Here is a 16,817-nt window from a genome sequence, read left to right on the forward strand (position 1 = left end):
ATACTTGAGAAAGAAAAAATGAAGAGGCTCAAGTTATTCAAAGAAGCAGTTAAATTCACTGCTGTCTTGTTAATGACTGAATTAGAGAAAATGGGGAATTGTGTTTTTAGCATAGAAAAGGAAAACTGAGCAAACTATAAATTTTAATAAATCAATTTTTATTAATATATGATGCATTGTTTGTTTCAGAGGAAATAGTCATTTTATTAATGCAGAATTTTTGAACATTGAAAACTCATCTTTATCATTTTGTCAAAATGAATTTATTTATTTTAGAGCATGATTATCACTTAATCTTGACCAGAATTAGTCAAAGTAGAATCTCATAGTCCTTAAATATTTCCGTGCATATTCCACCCTCAAATCTTTTCTACACACAAGCTTCTATAAAGACACTGGATCTGAAACATGAACAAGGTAGCAGTCACCCATATTATAAAGTTGAAGGGAGAATTGGATATCCACATACCAGTAACCTTTATTGCATGAAACTGGAACACCACCTAATTATAATACTTGTAGAGAATGTTTTGTGCATTCTTGTTCTTCTGACTAACTCATTAAATCCCAATAGAAATGTCTAGATCCCTGTACAATTCATTTTATAAACAATCACCAGATGGTGGATGATTGCAGTACTTTCTAATTTACCATGAGATTTTTAGAGATACTTCCTATCAAATTTTTATGTTTTGGTCTGTGGAACTTGTTTATTTCACTGTTTAAAACAAAATCCTGTCTTTTATTTAACACTTTGGAATTTTTCCTAACCACACTATTTTCTTTTAAATTATGATCGTGTATTTAGTTTACCTTCTCCTGTTACAATGTGGAAAATATATTCCACAATGTGGGATTCAATCTATTTTGGCATACAGATTTAAATAGATTTTATTCAATAAAAACAGTAGGTATTTTTGGAGCATCTATATTATGCCAGACACTATGGTTCAAATGAAAATATTGAGGGTCTTCTCTGTTTAAAGTTTAAGATACTGTATCCAGAAACGGCTTTGGCCCATCTTGGTGACTATCTCTTCAGGAAGATTCTGCTTGAGCCATAGCTTTTTCCTGGAACAAGTCCTCTACTATTCAGGCATCTGGTGTTAGAAGCGTTAATGGTATGTTGCAAATTCGTCCTCTATTTATTATTGCTGAAGTATATTCATCTTTGAGTTGAAGGAATAATATGGAATCAACTTTAATCATCCCATTCCACCAAATTTCATCTACATTTTATCTAAGATAAATTCTCTACTGTTTTAGGCAGGCAGATAGCAATGGACAAAACGTGTGTCTCAAGTTCATAACTGAGTTATGTTTATAGTTTATGTTTATAGTTTATAGTTTATAGTTTATAGTTATTGATCACTTTATTTAAGAAAAGTTGGAGGAGGGTGAGGGATTAAGCTACGCTCACACAGCTGCCCAAAAATTTTATTGGCATTTATCCTTGAATGTTGACATATTTATATAGATCCAAAACAAAGGCATTCCAAGAATAAGCAAACTAATACAGGAGACATGGTCAGTAATCTAGAGCCTATATTCTTTTCTAGTCCCTTGTCTGGTAGAACCAAGAGGGTAAAAATTACAAAGGAAGGTTCTTGAAGTATCTGATGGCAATCACACTTATATATCTGGTGTGTTAGCAGAATATGAAGATCAGAGAAGATACCCCAAGTTTTAATTTTGTAGTAATATGAAAAATCATTTTCATACACACAAATTCTTTGTATCCTATTTTTAAAGGAGCATGTATCCTTTGACTGTCACTGTTGATTTCTTCACACCAAATATATCTATCATTACCTCACCATGATCTTTACAAATGTGAAGATTCATTGCACTAGTCGCTATTTTTTTAATGGAGATTATCTTTTTTTTTCCTCTCTCTCTGCGCTAAAGCAAACTGAAATAATTGCGAGAAATGGGATTATCCAGTTATTTCCTCTAACATAATGCATCTAAGCCTTAAGGAAGATGCATATAAATTTGAAACTAGATTTCTGCGATAGGAAAGAAAATATTGGAGAGGGTGATTTTACTTCCCGTACTTCAAATCTTAATGAGAAAATTCAAAGAATCTGTTTTTTACCTTTAATTGATCTTAAGAGTTATTTACTCTGAAAGGTTTTTTTTAAATTTTTTTTTTAAAGATTTTATTTATTTATTTGACAGACAGAGATCACAAGTAGACAGAGAGGCAGGCAGAGAGAGAGGAGGAAGCAGGCTCCCCGCTCAGCAGAGAGCCCGATGTGGGGCTCGATCCCAAAACCCTGGGATCATGACCCAAGCCGAAGGCAGTGGCCTTAACCCACTGAGCCACCCAGGCGCCCCATACTCTGAAAGGTTTTATAGCTATTACTTGCTGATTATTTGTTTTATGTTGGAACAAAATATGTGAAAATGGATTATGACATAACTAGATGTTAATTCTAAAAGTAATGGGAAGCACTATCTAAATATAAGAGGGATAAAATGTGCAAATAGAACTTGTTACAGTCAAACTTTAAGCTTGAATTTTGAGCTTGGTGCTTGTAGAATCCCAGAAAATATTTGAAAAATATACATAGAAAATATCTCATTTGAAATTTATGTATTACACTTTAAAAATCTATTATGATTCCTGTTATTAATTTTGTTATACTTTTCTGCTTTTTCAAATTAACTTCTGAAATTCAGAATGGTGTTATAGTGAAATATTAATATTATATTTATTCAACAGATTTAAAAGTCTATAATGAAAAAAAAACTCTGTAGCCAATATATAAAAATAAAGAGGAAAATACACATAAATAAGAGGAGAATCTAGGCAAACATCAAATGTTTGTGCTTGTATATGTTGTCTTTTTCACTGCTATTTCCTATTAATTGAATATGCTTGCTACTCTTTATTATTCTTGTACAGAGAATGTTTTTTTCTAGGTAGATCATCAATGCTGATAAGGCTAATGAGGGGTATCATTAAGATCAATCCAACTTTGAGTCATCCCAAGACTCTTGAACCAAGGGTCAAAAAGAGAAAAATAATATACAGACTTCACTTTACTTAATATATTACATTTTCTTAATTGAGTAATTAAAAAAGTAATTATAGTAGTAGTAATAATTGGGTTGTACCTGAATTGTAAAAGTTATTTTTTTAAAAGAGCAAACAGCCAAAACCTATTAAGTCAAACCTGCTCTGAACCTGCTAAATGGAAACTATATGAAGATTCATTTTAAGAATAAACTTAGAGTGGCCTAACTTCCTTGATTACTAGTGATATAGTGACCTTGAAAATGGACCATTCTCCAGACAAGCACTTAGGAATTCTTTACTTCTTACATGGGACTCATGGTGCAGTCTCTAGAACCACCTTGAAGGGTCAAGAAGGGCTTAAAAGTTTTATTGGAATGGAAAGGGTAATTTCTCAATAAACAGATTTCAGAAAACTGAAATCCACACCCCAGTTCGGCAGAATCATTATCAGCTGGGTGGATACTATGGGCAGTGTTGACAACGGAGACAGCCTCTGACTGACAATGCCCTGGTAACTCCTGTTTTGCAGAGCCATCTTCATGTTGCTGAATTCTTACATAGTTTGCCTCCAGTACAGGAATTAGCATTCTCTGCTCATGCCTGCTGGCCACCCTCTTACAGTCCTTTCTCAGGTTGTACAAGGATGCACACCTACTGCTTCTAATTATTTTATTCTACCTCTTTGTAGCTTTAGCTCACTTTCACTACTCTTGGCCTCAGATGTTTCAAGATCCTACATGCACATGGATTAGCACCACTACCTATTGTTCATTAACTCACCCAACTGATATTTTCTCATTCAAATTTTTAGAAAGAAATTTATTTTTACCAGATTGTCTTTCCTCATAAAGTCATTAAATGCATCTCAGTATACTGCATATTTTCTGAGTGCATTGTAGGAAGTAGCTTCTCCATTGTTTTATACTGGTTCCAAGTTTAGTACTGAAAATAAAATCATACACGCTAGCAGGGAAATTCCAGTGAAAAGAGATCATATTAAGAGTTGGTACCATGTATGGCATTAATTACTTGCATGATGGAAGGGAAAGTGTGGAAAGTACCTTTGGAATAATAAATTGAGGCCAAAAAGCTGATGACTTTGAATGTCATACTAATATGTTATGGCTTTACTGGAGAGTAACACTTGTTAGTATATAAATATTGTGATCAGAACTGTGCTTTAGAAAAGTTAACCTAATAATGTAGATCTGATGGAAAGAAACTGAAGATAGAGAAATCCAGGTAGCACATATCGAAGAGAAATAATAAAATGTTGAATTGGAGAGAGAGTGATTAGACAGAGAATTGTGTCCTAAGAAGGTAGATTAATCTCATAAATTTGATGATTAGATGGCTTCAGAGAGTTATATGTGAGCTGTAAGAAACAAGCTTTATCTCTTGCTCATTCCTTTTTGTTGATGCTTTTCATTATTTATCTATGTCTGCTTCACCTCTAGGAAGTTTCTGTGGTTTCCACGTATCTATATACCATGCTGAATTAGCCACTTTCCTATATTAAACAGGTCCATCTATATTCAGACAAAATTCTAATAACGAAGTATTAAGTTCATCTACATTTCTTGATAAAGGTATGTTTCCAAAATATTGCATGAATACACTGAATCATAAGAAATTTCCTTCTGGAAAAGTGAAAGTATTGAATTAAATTTAGCGATAGCCCTACTTTTCTCAAAAACCCTAGACCTCTCTGGACATGACTGAAAAAACTGATGATCCTACTCTTATCTTTAAATGAGCAGCAGCCTTAACATGACAGCAATAGTTACACCACAAGCAATGATTACTTTGGAATACGAATCATTGTTTAAAATGTGTGATGCTAATTAAAGTGTATTTTAACCATTTCTGAGTTTATCTTGACAAATAACAACTGCACCCTGCCTTTCAAGGTAGTTTAAAAATTCTGTCTTATATGAGAAAGATGTTTTAAATAAATCCAGTATCACATTCTAAATTTTGGTGAATATTTTGTTGGACCTTGTGGATGACATTCTCACATCTCTGATCGTAGTTCATGAAAGAAAAAAGAGCAGAATGCCTCATCAGCTAATCCTCACATTTTACTTCCACACCCATGGGAGATATTCTCATTTTAGCTGACAGCTGTAAATTTTTATAATCACTGTGTGCTATCTAGTACTTGCAGTTTGCTGGCCACTTTGTCAGCTATATTGACATCTGATAGCCAGGATATATCTAAAAGGACTTTTCAGGGAGAATGGTACTTTTTTCCCTATCGTCTTGAAGCAACGCTGTGGTAGGACACTCAAATTCTGCAAAGCAAGCAGACTAAGCCCTGTCAAGAGTAGTTCCGTTGCAATCAATTATACTTGTCAACAAGAACATCAGAGTATGACCCATGCATGGTAAACAATGCATATCATTCTCACAGAAACATGTTGTGAAATAGGGCCCACAGAAAATTGAAGCTCTCAAAAAGTTCTGCATTTTCTTTCATGAATTATGTAATACCGAATTGGACTTTTCTCTTCATATTCTAGAATTATTTGCCCTGATACTAAAATAGAAAGAGAATGTCTCTGTCAGCCAACTTTTAGGTTTTATCTCAACAGGTATTCTCAAACTTACCGTATACTACTTATATTTAGAAACTTTTTATAGATAAGTATGAGGGAGAGACACATATATAATTCCTGCCCTTAAAACTCTTAAAATCATTTGGAAAAATTTTCTCCCAGTCTGTTCTTGTCTGTTCATTCTCTTAACAAAGTTAGTAATTCTCATGAGGTCTGATTTGTGAAGTTTTTACTTACATAAACCATGCATTTTGTGTCTACTGTATTTTTTTAATCTACCCGAAATCCTAAAGATTTTCTCATATCTTTTTTTTTTCTTTTCTGAACATTAGATTTAGAGTTACATTTAACTTCATGAACCATTTTGAATTAACTTTTGTGTAAAGTATGAAACTTAGATTGAGGTTTATTTCTTACCTACAGATATTCAATTGCTACAGCACAATTTGTTGAAAAGTCCATCCTTCCCCTATTAAATTGTTTTTGGACTTTTATCAATTAGGCAAATGTTTGTGAGTCAATTTCTGAGTTCTCTAATCTGTTCCATTCATCTATATAACTATCACTCTGTAACTATCACTCTGTAACTACCACACTATCTTGATTTATGTATGGAATATTTAAGAACTCCCCAAACCCCAAATTCAATAAAAACAACAATCCAATTAAAAATTAGAAAAATGTATGAACATACATTCCATTAAAAAGCACACACACATATATTGGCTAAGAACATAATAAAAAATATTTTTATGTTAAAAAATAAAAAATAAAAATACTTTAAATCTTAAAAAAAAAGCATACACACATGACAAATAAGCACTTGAAAAGATGTTCAACACCATTAGTTATTATGAAAATGCTACTTAAAACCTCAATCCAGTGCAAAATAAAACACATATATCAGAATGGCTAAAATTTGAAGAAAAATAGTGGTAACTCCAATGATGGCAAGGATGAAGAGAGATGTATTTACTCATAAGTTGCTGATGGAAATGGAAAACATTATGACAGAGTGGAAAAGAGTTTAGTTTTTTTTAATCTAAAAATAAACTTACAATATGACTCAGTAATTAAAATGTTGGGCATTTATCCCATGGAAATGAAAACCTATGTTCACACATATTTGTATGTGGATATTTCTAAAAGCTTTATTTGTAACAGCCCCAAACTGGAAAATGTTCAAATCTTTTTCAGTGGTTGAATGATTAAACAAACTACGGTATACCCATACCATGAAATACTACTCAACAATAAAAAATAACACACTAATGATATGCATACAACTTGAGTGAATATCAAAAGAATTACACTGCCTTAAAAAAAGCCAATCTGAAAAGGATACATACTATTAATTTCACATATACAAAATTCTTGAAATGACAGACTAACAGAGATGAAGACCAGATTGGTGTTTCCTAAGTTTTACGATGGAAGGTGGGTGGGTGGTAAAATGGTGTGTGGGTGTGGCTATAAAGAAGTACCAGAGAGCCTATGGTAATGGTATAGTGCTGTGTCTTGTTGTGCTTTATTTACTTACATAAATGCAACTTTATTGCAGAGAAACACACACACACACGTCACACACATAATTGAGTGTATGTGTAACTGGTGAAATACCAGTACCTGTTTTCTGGTTATATAATACTACATTATAGCTATACAAGATGTGAAAATTGGGGAAGGCTAGGTCAGTGGTGCACAGGATCTTTCTGTACATTTCTCTGCAATTTCTTGTGAATCTATAATTATTTCAAGACAAACATTTAAAAAATACTAGAACAATAACATTCCATACATTACTTCAGGGCAGACAAAACTAATCTATGTTTACATAAGTCAGAAAAGTGGATGTTCCATGGGAGAGGTAGTGGGAGTGATATAGATTAGGAAGGAATAAAAGCAAACTTTATAGGTGCCTGGAAATGATTTTCACCTTGATGTGAATGTTGGTTTTATTGGAGTACACTGTGTAAACATTCATCAAGCTGTACACTTAAGATGAATACACTTCATTCACTTCTCTGTGTGTGTGTTATTCCAACAAACATTTTAAAAAAATGTTATTTCATTAAAGTGATACAGCAAAAGAAGATACATAAACAATGCAAAGAAGAGTAAAGAGTTGTCATAATAGTAATACATGTTAAATTAACTCTGCAAAAGGAGAAAAGGAGGAAAAAACTCATTGGCACAGTGTTCATAGAAAACACATTTGCCCTGTGCTTGAAAAATTGTATGATTACATAGGAAGAGAGCAGAGGAAAGTTGTGGAAGGGCTTAAAAAGACGTGACTACAGCTTGGGGTTGGACTAAAAGTGAGGACGGTGATCTCAAAAGTTAGTAATAACTGATGATGATGATAATGATGACAGTATTGACTCACATGCACAGGAATATTTAGTTTAACATTCAGTGAATGCTTCATGGGATTATCTAATTTAATCCTCAAAACAAGCATATACTATTTTGCAGAGCGGCCCCCTCCCTCCAGAGTGGGACTTAACCTCCATGTAATAGAAAAGCTCTAATTAAACTTTGTATGAGGAAGATTTAGTTATCATTTTTCCTAAAATGATACAAAATTTACATTAGGGAGAATAGAAACATAAGAAGAGGAGTTGGTGATTGAAAGTGATTGCAAAGAGTGATACCTCTGAACATCTGAACGTTATAATGAAAGGCTGCTGTGTACAATGTTTACTGCCCCCTCTCTTATAGACTACTATTCAAAGGGACCATAAGTAGCATTATTAACCAATTAGGAGACCTAGGAAGATCCAGTACACTAGTGATTGCCAGTCTGTTGGTCACAGATTGTTTTACTGGAATTTTAAATATTTGAAGTTGATGACGATTTGTATTTAAAAGGAAGTAAAGTATTATATTTATCCTCTATGCAATCATGTAACTTTTTAAAAATTATTAAAATTATGAATTAAATAATACCAGATTTTTGTGTCATGTGACTTTTTGCACACAATAAACTTAAATCAAGCATCCGTCTAGTCTTCCTTTTAAATACAATATATACTAGCTCATATAACATTGAAGTTTACTTCGATCTTCTATAACAGTTCATCAAAAACAAGCTTTTCCCCCAAATCGTTGATGGACTCGGTCTAGTTAGACAATTCCATCACCTCTCTGGACCTAAGGTGGCCGTTCTTGTTACCACATCACAAACAGTAAAGGAGAAAGTCTATGAAAAGCAAACTGTCTTTAAATATATGACATAAAACTATCCATTACTTTTCTATAAAAGTCATTGGCCCAAACTTATTTTTGTGGTCCAAATTTAGTCATGTGGCCATAAAATGTTGCAAGGAAATCTGAGAAATGTGCTTGGTGGCTGAGCATTCAAGTTTCTAGGCAAAACTAGGAGTCTTTTTTTTTTTTTAATATATGACAGAATAGATATTGTTGACATTAGTAGTGTTCATGAAAATAATATTTTTCATTATGGATATAGTGATCCTAAATTTTGATTTAGTTTGGAGAAACAGTGTTCAAACTATTTTGTTGGGTAGTGGTTTCCTGAGAAATTAATTGCTGATACATGGATAAAGGATCCCATGGCAAGATATTTGGGAAATACTAGTATAAAAAATGTACATAGTTTCTGGATGATTCCTGTAAGGACTTAATCTGTTGTTGTGCATTTATAACCTTCCTAAAGAGTGATATTGTGAGCAATATTTTCATAAGAAAATTTTTTGGAGGAGCATTTAACAATAATAGTATTTTGAAATAAAACATGAAGGGAAATATTACAATACAATTTATTATATTTTAATGATATATAAAACAATAACTTATTTACTCCTATATTTATATCACCTCTTAGTACTGTACACATGGTACATATGCTGCCTTTCCAATTATTCAACATCACATTTTGGCCAGATAAAATTCAAATAAATGCATTAATTGTTATGCAAGGTATGAATATTTGAGTTTGCAAACATCTGATGCAATACTAGAACTCACAAGGATAGAAATATATTTATTATTATTGTTGTGTTATCATTATTATTTTCTGTGGTATCACCAATGCCTTGAGTGATGCCCAGTACTTAAGGGAGTACTCAATAAATATTTGTGAAGTAAATTAATTCCATAGAAATTAGCCCTAAAAGACATACTATAAGTTATACCTGATGGGTATGAATTGAAAATTAATGTTGAGTTTCAATTATGTCAGGACAAATATGTATCCACACAAAGTTTACTGAATTGCATCTCTAACTTGCTATGACTCAGCTATCTAAAACACCAGAAATTTTATGCACCCTTTTAATTCTCCTCAAACTGTTATTTACTGTGGGGTTTATACAACCATATAGAACTGTTCTGAGGGAACAACAAAGAAATTAAATGCCTTGTTTTCAACAAGGGAATATCTCTTTGAGAAGGTCCTAGCCAGGTTATAAAGACATTTCTCAATTTTATAGCCTCTTATTAACTGCAGCGTGTGCCCACAATGCCTAGCCACTTCACTAAAATATGAGGTTTTTCTAAATTCAAAAAATTGTGACTTAGGTGTTTATAAAGTGTCTGTTAATACATTCAAATAAATTTACTTCCTGATTAGTCTTTAAAAAGAGTTTTCTCATTTTGGCCTTGATCTATTCATACCCCTCAGATTCACTCTACCTCATCATGAGGGTCTCACCATTTGGTCTTTACCCCACTTACATACAGTAGGTTAGTCATCTGAGTATTTTTGACCACGTCATTATAAATATGTGATTTTTTCCCCCTTCAACAATGTCATTTTGAAATATTTTATTCCTAATCTTTCATTAAAGTAGGTTGCTAGGTTTCATGGTTGCTGGAAAATCTCCTTGACTTTCATATCCTTTCTTTTTTTTTTTTTTTTTAAAGATTTTATTTAGTTATTTGACAGAGAGAGATCACAAGTAGGCATAGAGGCAGGCAGAGAGACAGGGGGAAGCAGGCTCCCTTCTGAGCAGAGAGCCTGATGTGGGGCTCGATCCCAGGACCCTGAGATCATGACCTGAGCTGAAGGCAGAGGCTTAACCCACTGAGCCACCCAAGCGCCCCTCAGATCCTTTCTTATTCCAAAAATGAATCAAAGGAGAGGTTTTAGTCTTAGGGTTGGGTAGGATCTACCTACCAGGTAGATGGCAGGAACAGAAAATAAGTTTCTAGTGTTTATCAGCAGTAATAGTTTTTAAGCAATAATATATATTTTTATTAATGCATATATGTTGTAAGATTATGAAGCTAAAATAATTCAGAAAGATAAAAACTAAAAAAATCCCATACATCGTAGTTTGAAAGTTGCCTCTAAGGATTGAGGAGAAATCATATGGAAGATAAAAGACATGAACAATGATTTCATCTGTCATATTTTTTCTTTTATTAAAAAAAAAAAAAAGAAGTCTAGGGGCTCCTGGGTGGTTCAGTCAGTTGAGTGTCTGACTTTGGCTCAGGTCATGATCCTGGGACCCTTGGATAGAGTCCCACCCTTTGGGCTCCCTGCTCAGTGGGGAGTCAGCTTCCCTTCTCCCTCTCCCTTAGCCCCTCCCACTGCTCATCTTCTTCTCTCTGTCTCAGATGAATAAGCAAATCTTAAAAAAAAAAAAAAAAGGCTAAAGTAAAATGACCAAATGAGTATACTTTCTATGCTTTTATGCATTTAAATCTTTGTTTTATAAATGTATTAAAATTACAAAAGCAAAATCGATTTCTGTATGGTTGTTAAATGTGTATTTAAATATACAAAATTTGTAGAAAAAAATTCCAAAACTCTAGTAACTCTCCGTAGTTCATCACTTTAAATATTAATATTACACTCATTTTATTTAAAAAATATGCAACATCTTTCCTGTGACAATTGCATCTTCTCGTGATATCACTACTATGTTATTAGCCTGACACAAATGCAGGGCCCCATCTCCAGGCTTTGCTGCATGTCTTTTCCTGCCTTTTTTCTCCAGCCTGCCCCTTGGGATATACTTTTCCCCTTTTTGCAACAGACGTATACTCACCGGGTCTTGGTGATTTTCTGAAATATTTCTTTTGTCTGCACCACCACCACAAGAAGAAATTTGTTTGTATTGTTTTGTTTTGTTACACTGCACACTTGAAAGTTCTGTACCTTTACACACACTATTCCCTCAATATGGATGAAAGGTCCCTCTATTGTTTACTCCATAGAATCACCTTTACCTTAAATCTCATTTCAAAGTCAGCCTTCTCTAGAGAGCCTTCTCTGGTAACTAATCAATTCCACTTCTGACACATTTTACCTTGTACAAATTCCTTTTGCTACAGAGAAATGTCTGCTTTAAAGAGATTGATAGGACCTGAAAATTTTATACTCATGGAAGCCAGAACTCCCTGGATTAGGTCCACTTTATATACTATATTACAATAGATAAAAGCAGATATTGTAAATTAAAAAAATATTTCTTATTTGGTTTCTGCTACTTAAAAGGTGAGTAATTTGAAAGATCTACTCAAACTTTATGAATACTGGTAATCTTAATACACAAAATCAAAGGAAGAAAATATACCTCACAGAGTTGCTATGAGGATTAAACAAGATGAGGAATGTGATATGTCTATCTTCTATCTGGAAGTGCTCAGTAAATAAAAGTTGTTTTTCTTCATTGTCAACAACTGTTCCACCTCCATGTGTACCAGACAGAGGTTTAATTTTAGAAATCCCTGATCATTATTTAAGATTATCTATCAAATTATCTACCAAAATTCTGTGCAGAAAAAAATTATGTTTTATTGCTCCAAACATGGGAGACAGGTAAAATTGTGTTACACACCGAATGTTAGTGTCCCCTGTCCCCCGCCAAATAAATTTATCTAGTGAAGTCTTAATCCCCAAGGTGATTATATTTGGTGACAGGGTCTTTGGGAAGTAATTAGATTTAGATGAGTTCACAGGGATGAGGCCCCTGTGATGGTATTAGTGCCCTTATAAGATGAAGAAGAGAGACCAGAGCCCTCTCTCTATATATCTGTAATGTGAGAACACAGCAAAATGGTAGCCATCTGCAAGATAAGAAGAATGGCCTCATCAGGAACAAAATCAGCTAGTACCTTGATCTAGACTTCCCAGCTTCCAGAACTGTAAGAAAATTGATGACCACTGTTTCAGTGATCCAGTCTATGGCATTTTGTTAGAGCAGCCTGAGCAGACTATGACAAAGAGAGAATAATCCCTTGGAAAAAGTCCCTATACTTTTCTCAGATTTCATAAAAATTTTTGTCAGTCTATGTATTACCACAAAGATATAAGAATAATAAAATAAACTCTGTGATCAGGGCTTCTGATTAGAAAAGGAAATATGTACTAGGGAATGAAAGGACAGGAAATCTGAGGAAAGTTTGTCCAAGAACTTTATATAAATGCAAGGTTTCACATTAATGGCATTGCTTTCATTTTATTTTTTAAAGATTTATTTATTTATTTGACACAGAGAGAGAACAAGCTCGGGCAGCCAGAGAAGGAGAAGTAGCCTCTCCGATGAACACGGAGCCTGATGCAGGGCTCAATCCCAGGACCCTGAGATCATGATCTGAGCTAAAGGCTGAAGGCAGATGGCAGACACCTAACTGAGCCACCCAGGTGCCCAATGGTATTGTTTTTAAATCTCTGAGCAATTGCAAAATCAGTGGTTAAGGGTTTGTTTTTTGTTTTTGTTGTTTTGTTTTGTTCTCCCCCCAATATGGAGGAAGAAGAAAAAAAAAAAAAAACTTTTTCTTTGAAATCGCACTACAATGGGAGTATAGTTGACACACAATGCTACATTAGTTTCAGGTATACAACACAGTGATTCAACTTCTCTATATTTTATGCTATGCTCACTATAAATACAGCCACCATCTGTCACCATATAATTCCATTACAGTATCATTGACTATTTTCCCTGTGCTACATCGGGCCATTTTTTTAATGTTCAATATTTAGTGGTCTTAGGCTCTGTAGTAGGACAGATGGTTCATGTTAGTGCTGTGGACTTTTTTTATTTTTAATAATTTTACACAGGCCTGAGAATTGGATTGAGAATTTCTAAATCCAAGTAATGAATTATTTACTTATATACTAGACCTTGAGCTAATTTTCTCACAAGTAAAACAGATTACAACGTCTACTTCTGTAGTGGTGCTATACTGATGAAATGAAATAACAGATTTGAAGAGTCATTGTAAACCCTAAAGTACATAATTATACATTAGTATTATTGTTATTAAGGTATCTTCTTAGGTCAAAGCTGAAATATAGTTTTCTAAATGGTGTAGGGAACCCCTAATCAAATTTTTATTTTTAGGCCTAAAGCTTCCTCTCATTTGTATTTAATGTACCCCATTTTTTCCAGATAAACATAGAAATAATAAATCATGACCTTTTATAGATACTTTCATGAAGTCACATCAAGATCCTTGGATATCTCTTTCAAAAAAATGAACTATACATTTTTGTAAGAAACAGAACAAATAAAAATTTTCAAAGTTCCTATGAAAGATGTCTGTCCGACAAAAACAGAAAAGACTATACCTGATAACCCAACATCATATGAGACAGAATTCCTATTAGACCTTATTTCTAATCATCTCTGCTTTAGCAGAGCTTAGAGGAAGTCTAGAACACCCTTCCCTTCTCTAAGTGGTATCAAGGTATCAGGAAGACTCTGGATCTGCCACCAAAAAATGTGAGTGACCTAGACCTGCTCAGATACCTAAAGAGGAAAAAAAAATCTCACAAGAATTTGGAAAATTCTGATAAAATATAAATTTTGTATAATATTGTTCGGTATAAAAGTGAGGGAAAGTTACCTTTTAAATAGCCTTTAATTTCTCATTTCCTGTCTTGAAAGAAGGTAAAGTTATGCCCATTGCTTCATACACTAATGGCATTAATTATCTTACCTTACATTGCTGAATGTATATTTCACATTAAAATAATTTATGGAAATTACATTATATATAATGGTAACACAGCTTATTTATTTAATGAGTAAAATAACTGCCCACTGCCCGATCCAAATGTGTAATCATCACTCATAATTTTTAAACAAAAATTATTTGAGAATTTTAAATACTTGTACTTTTATCCTACAATTCATTAATATGTTGAGGAAGCTTATAGAGGTAAAATTCCATTATGATGAAATGCAGTACTTCCAAACTGTGTTGTTGTTAAAGGCTTATCTTATAATGAATCTTTTATTTGATATCAAATTTCCAGTCAGCAGAATTAGAGTAAAATTTGAATTGATGCCCAGTTTCTCTAATTCATTACAATGGAAAAAAAAAAAAGCTTTGAACTCAGCAAAGCAAAAAGGGAAAAGGCTCTTGTCATCTCTGTGCAGTGTACTGGAGAGAGAATTCTCTTCTTGCCACAGGTTCCCTTTTACTCCCTTTCCATCTAGTCTTAATTCCCCTGCTCTCCTCTCATTGCTTTCTCTCCCTTTCTCTTTTGGGAAGATCCTGAACACTTAGTGTGAATGTTATTTAAGTTTGCAAGAGGTTTTTGGGAAAATCAATGGAAATATGTGACATTCAGGTATATGTAAATTAATGGAGAAGTAAAAAAGAGAATGAGATCTTTGCTTCAACTTCTTTTGTCTCAACTTTTCTGAGCGTGGACCCACTTGACTCACTCTGATAATGCAAACTGCACTAATTCTGGTTTTAAAAATGGCTGTTGCTGGGTTAGAGACCACAGGAATCATCCACAATATAATTTGATTCATTGTAGAAGGTTCAATTCAATCACATTATTGGAGTTCACTCAGGATTGGCCATCCGCCCATGGTCAAAATAACTTGGTTAAAAAGAACATTTCTTTTCTAATGATGTTTGCTACAAATGGGCTTAAGGGAGGGAAGTACACTCTTAATTATTTATGAGCTTGTTCAATATTTGGTTGTTCTTTATGTCCTTTATGTCAGGGATGATACATCTAAAATTATGCTAAGCTAAATGAAGTGATTAAATAGTCTGATATTTGTTTATAGTGTTGCTGAAGATGACGATAATGGATATAATGATAATGCTAACAATGATGGTGGTGATGATGATGATAAAAATAAATGGGAAACTCAAACATGAGGGAGCACTGACTCTTCCTCAATGATCAGCTTTTAACTAATAAAAAATATAACAACACTACAGGTTCTGCCTAGATTTGAAAACCTCCAAATTTTATGTGGCAAATTCTTACCAATTAGAGTTTGTCAATTTGTCAACTAGAATGGAATTTCTTCCTAAAATACCAATTCTAATTTGTGTATTAGTTTTCTAGGGCTGTTTGAACAAAGTACTACAAACTGGTGGCTTAAAATAGAGATGTTTATTCTCTCAAAGTTCAGGAGGCCAAAAGTCTGACTTCAAGGTATCAGCAGGGTTCTCTCTGGAGATCTGAGGGAGAATCTGTCCCCCATCTCTCCTAGCTTCTGGTGGTATCTGGGAATTCTTAGCTTTCCTTGTATTGTATTCTCATCTTTGCAGTCTCTCCTCCATCATTACATGGCATTTAATCTCCCTGTGCGGACAAACTTAAATATTTTGCTAGTTTCACAAAGGACTTCATTACTCGGCAACAGCAATAGATAATGTATCAGCATTTTCTTGTACCAGCTCTCTGAACACTAAATTAAACAGGGCAATGCAGAAGGAGCCAGGGGTAACCTGGCCCAGAGTAGGTTGCATCACAGCAGAGGAACTCAGAGCAGAGAGATCCTGAAACTTTCATAATGGGCAGTGAGCATGCCTGCCCTTTACTCAGGAAAGAGGCAGTATACTTACATTTCAAGGTTGTTTGCAATACAGCCATACTCAAAAGGATAAAGTAGAACAAAGTTGGTCTGGTCAAAAGATGTGGAAAAATTCAAGAGATCTGTGGAAAATTGTCATCCTTCAGTATAAAATGGGATTTTGAATTTGGGCTAAGAGAATAATTTTTATAGCAACTGTGATTTCTGTGAATAAATTTCTCATCTTTGGCATAATTCACATGGGTCAGCCTTTCTTTTCCTCCTCTGAAGCAATGACTATGATAAAAAAAGTGTGCTAATATTGGTGCAGAACAATTTTTTTTATGAACAATTTTTTAATGTTTACGGAAACAGTTCTTCCAGTCCTTTTTAGAACATATTATAGTAAAGATAAAGTGCATCTTTAGTTTTATTCCTCATTCTGGGTTTTTATGCCTGATTCTCTAAGTAAATAAAAAGAAAATAATT

The sequence above is a fragment of the Martes martes genome (assembly GCF_963455335.1).
Source record: "Martes martes genome assembly, chromosome: 4".
NCBI classification, from domain to species: Eukaryota; Metazoa; Chordata; class Mammalia; order Carnivora; family Mustelidae; genus Martes; species Martes martes.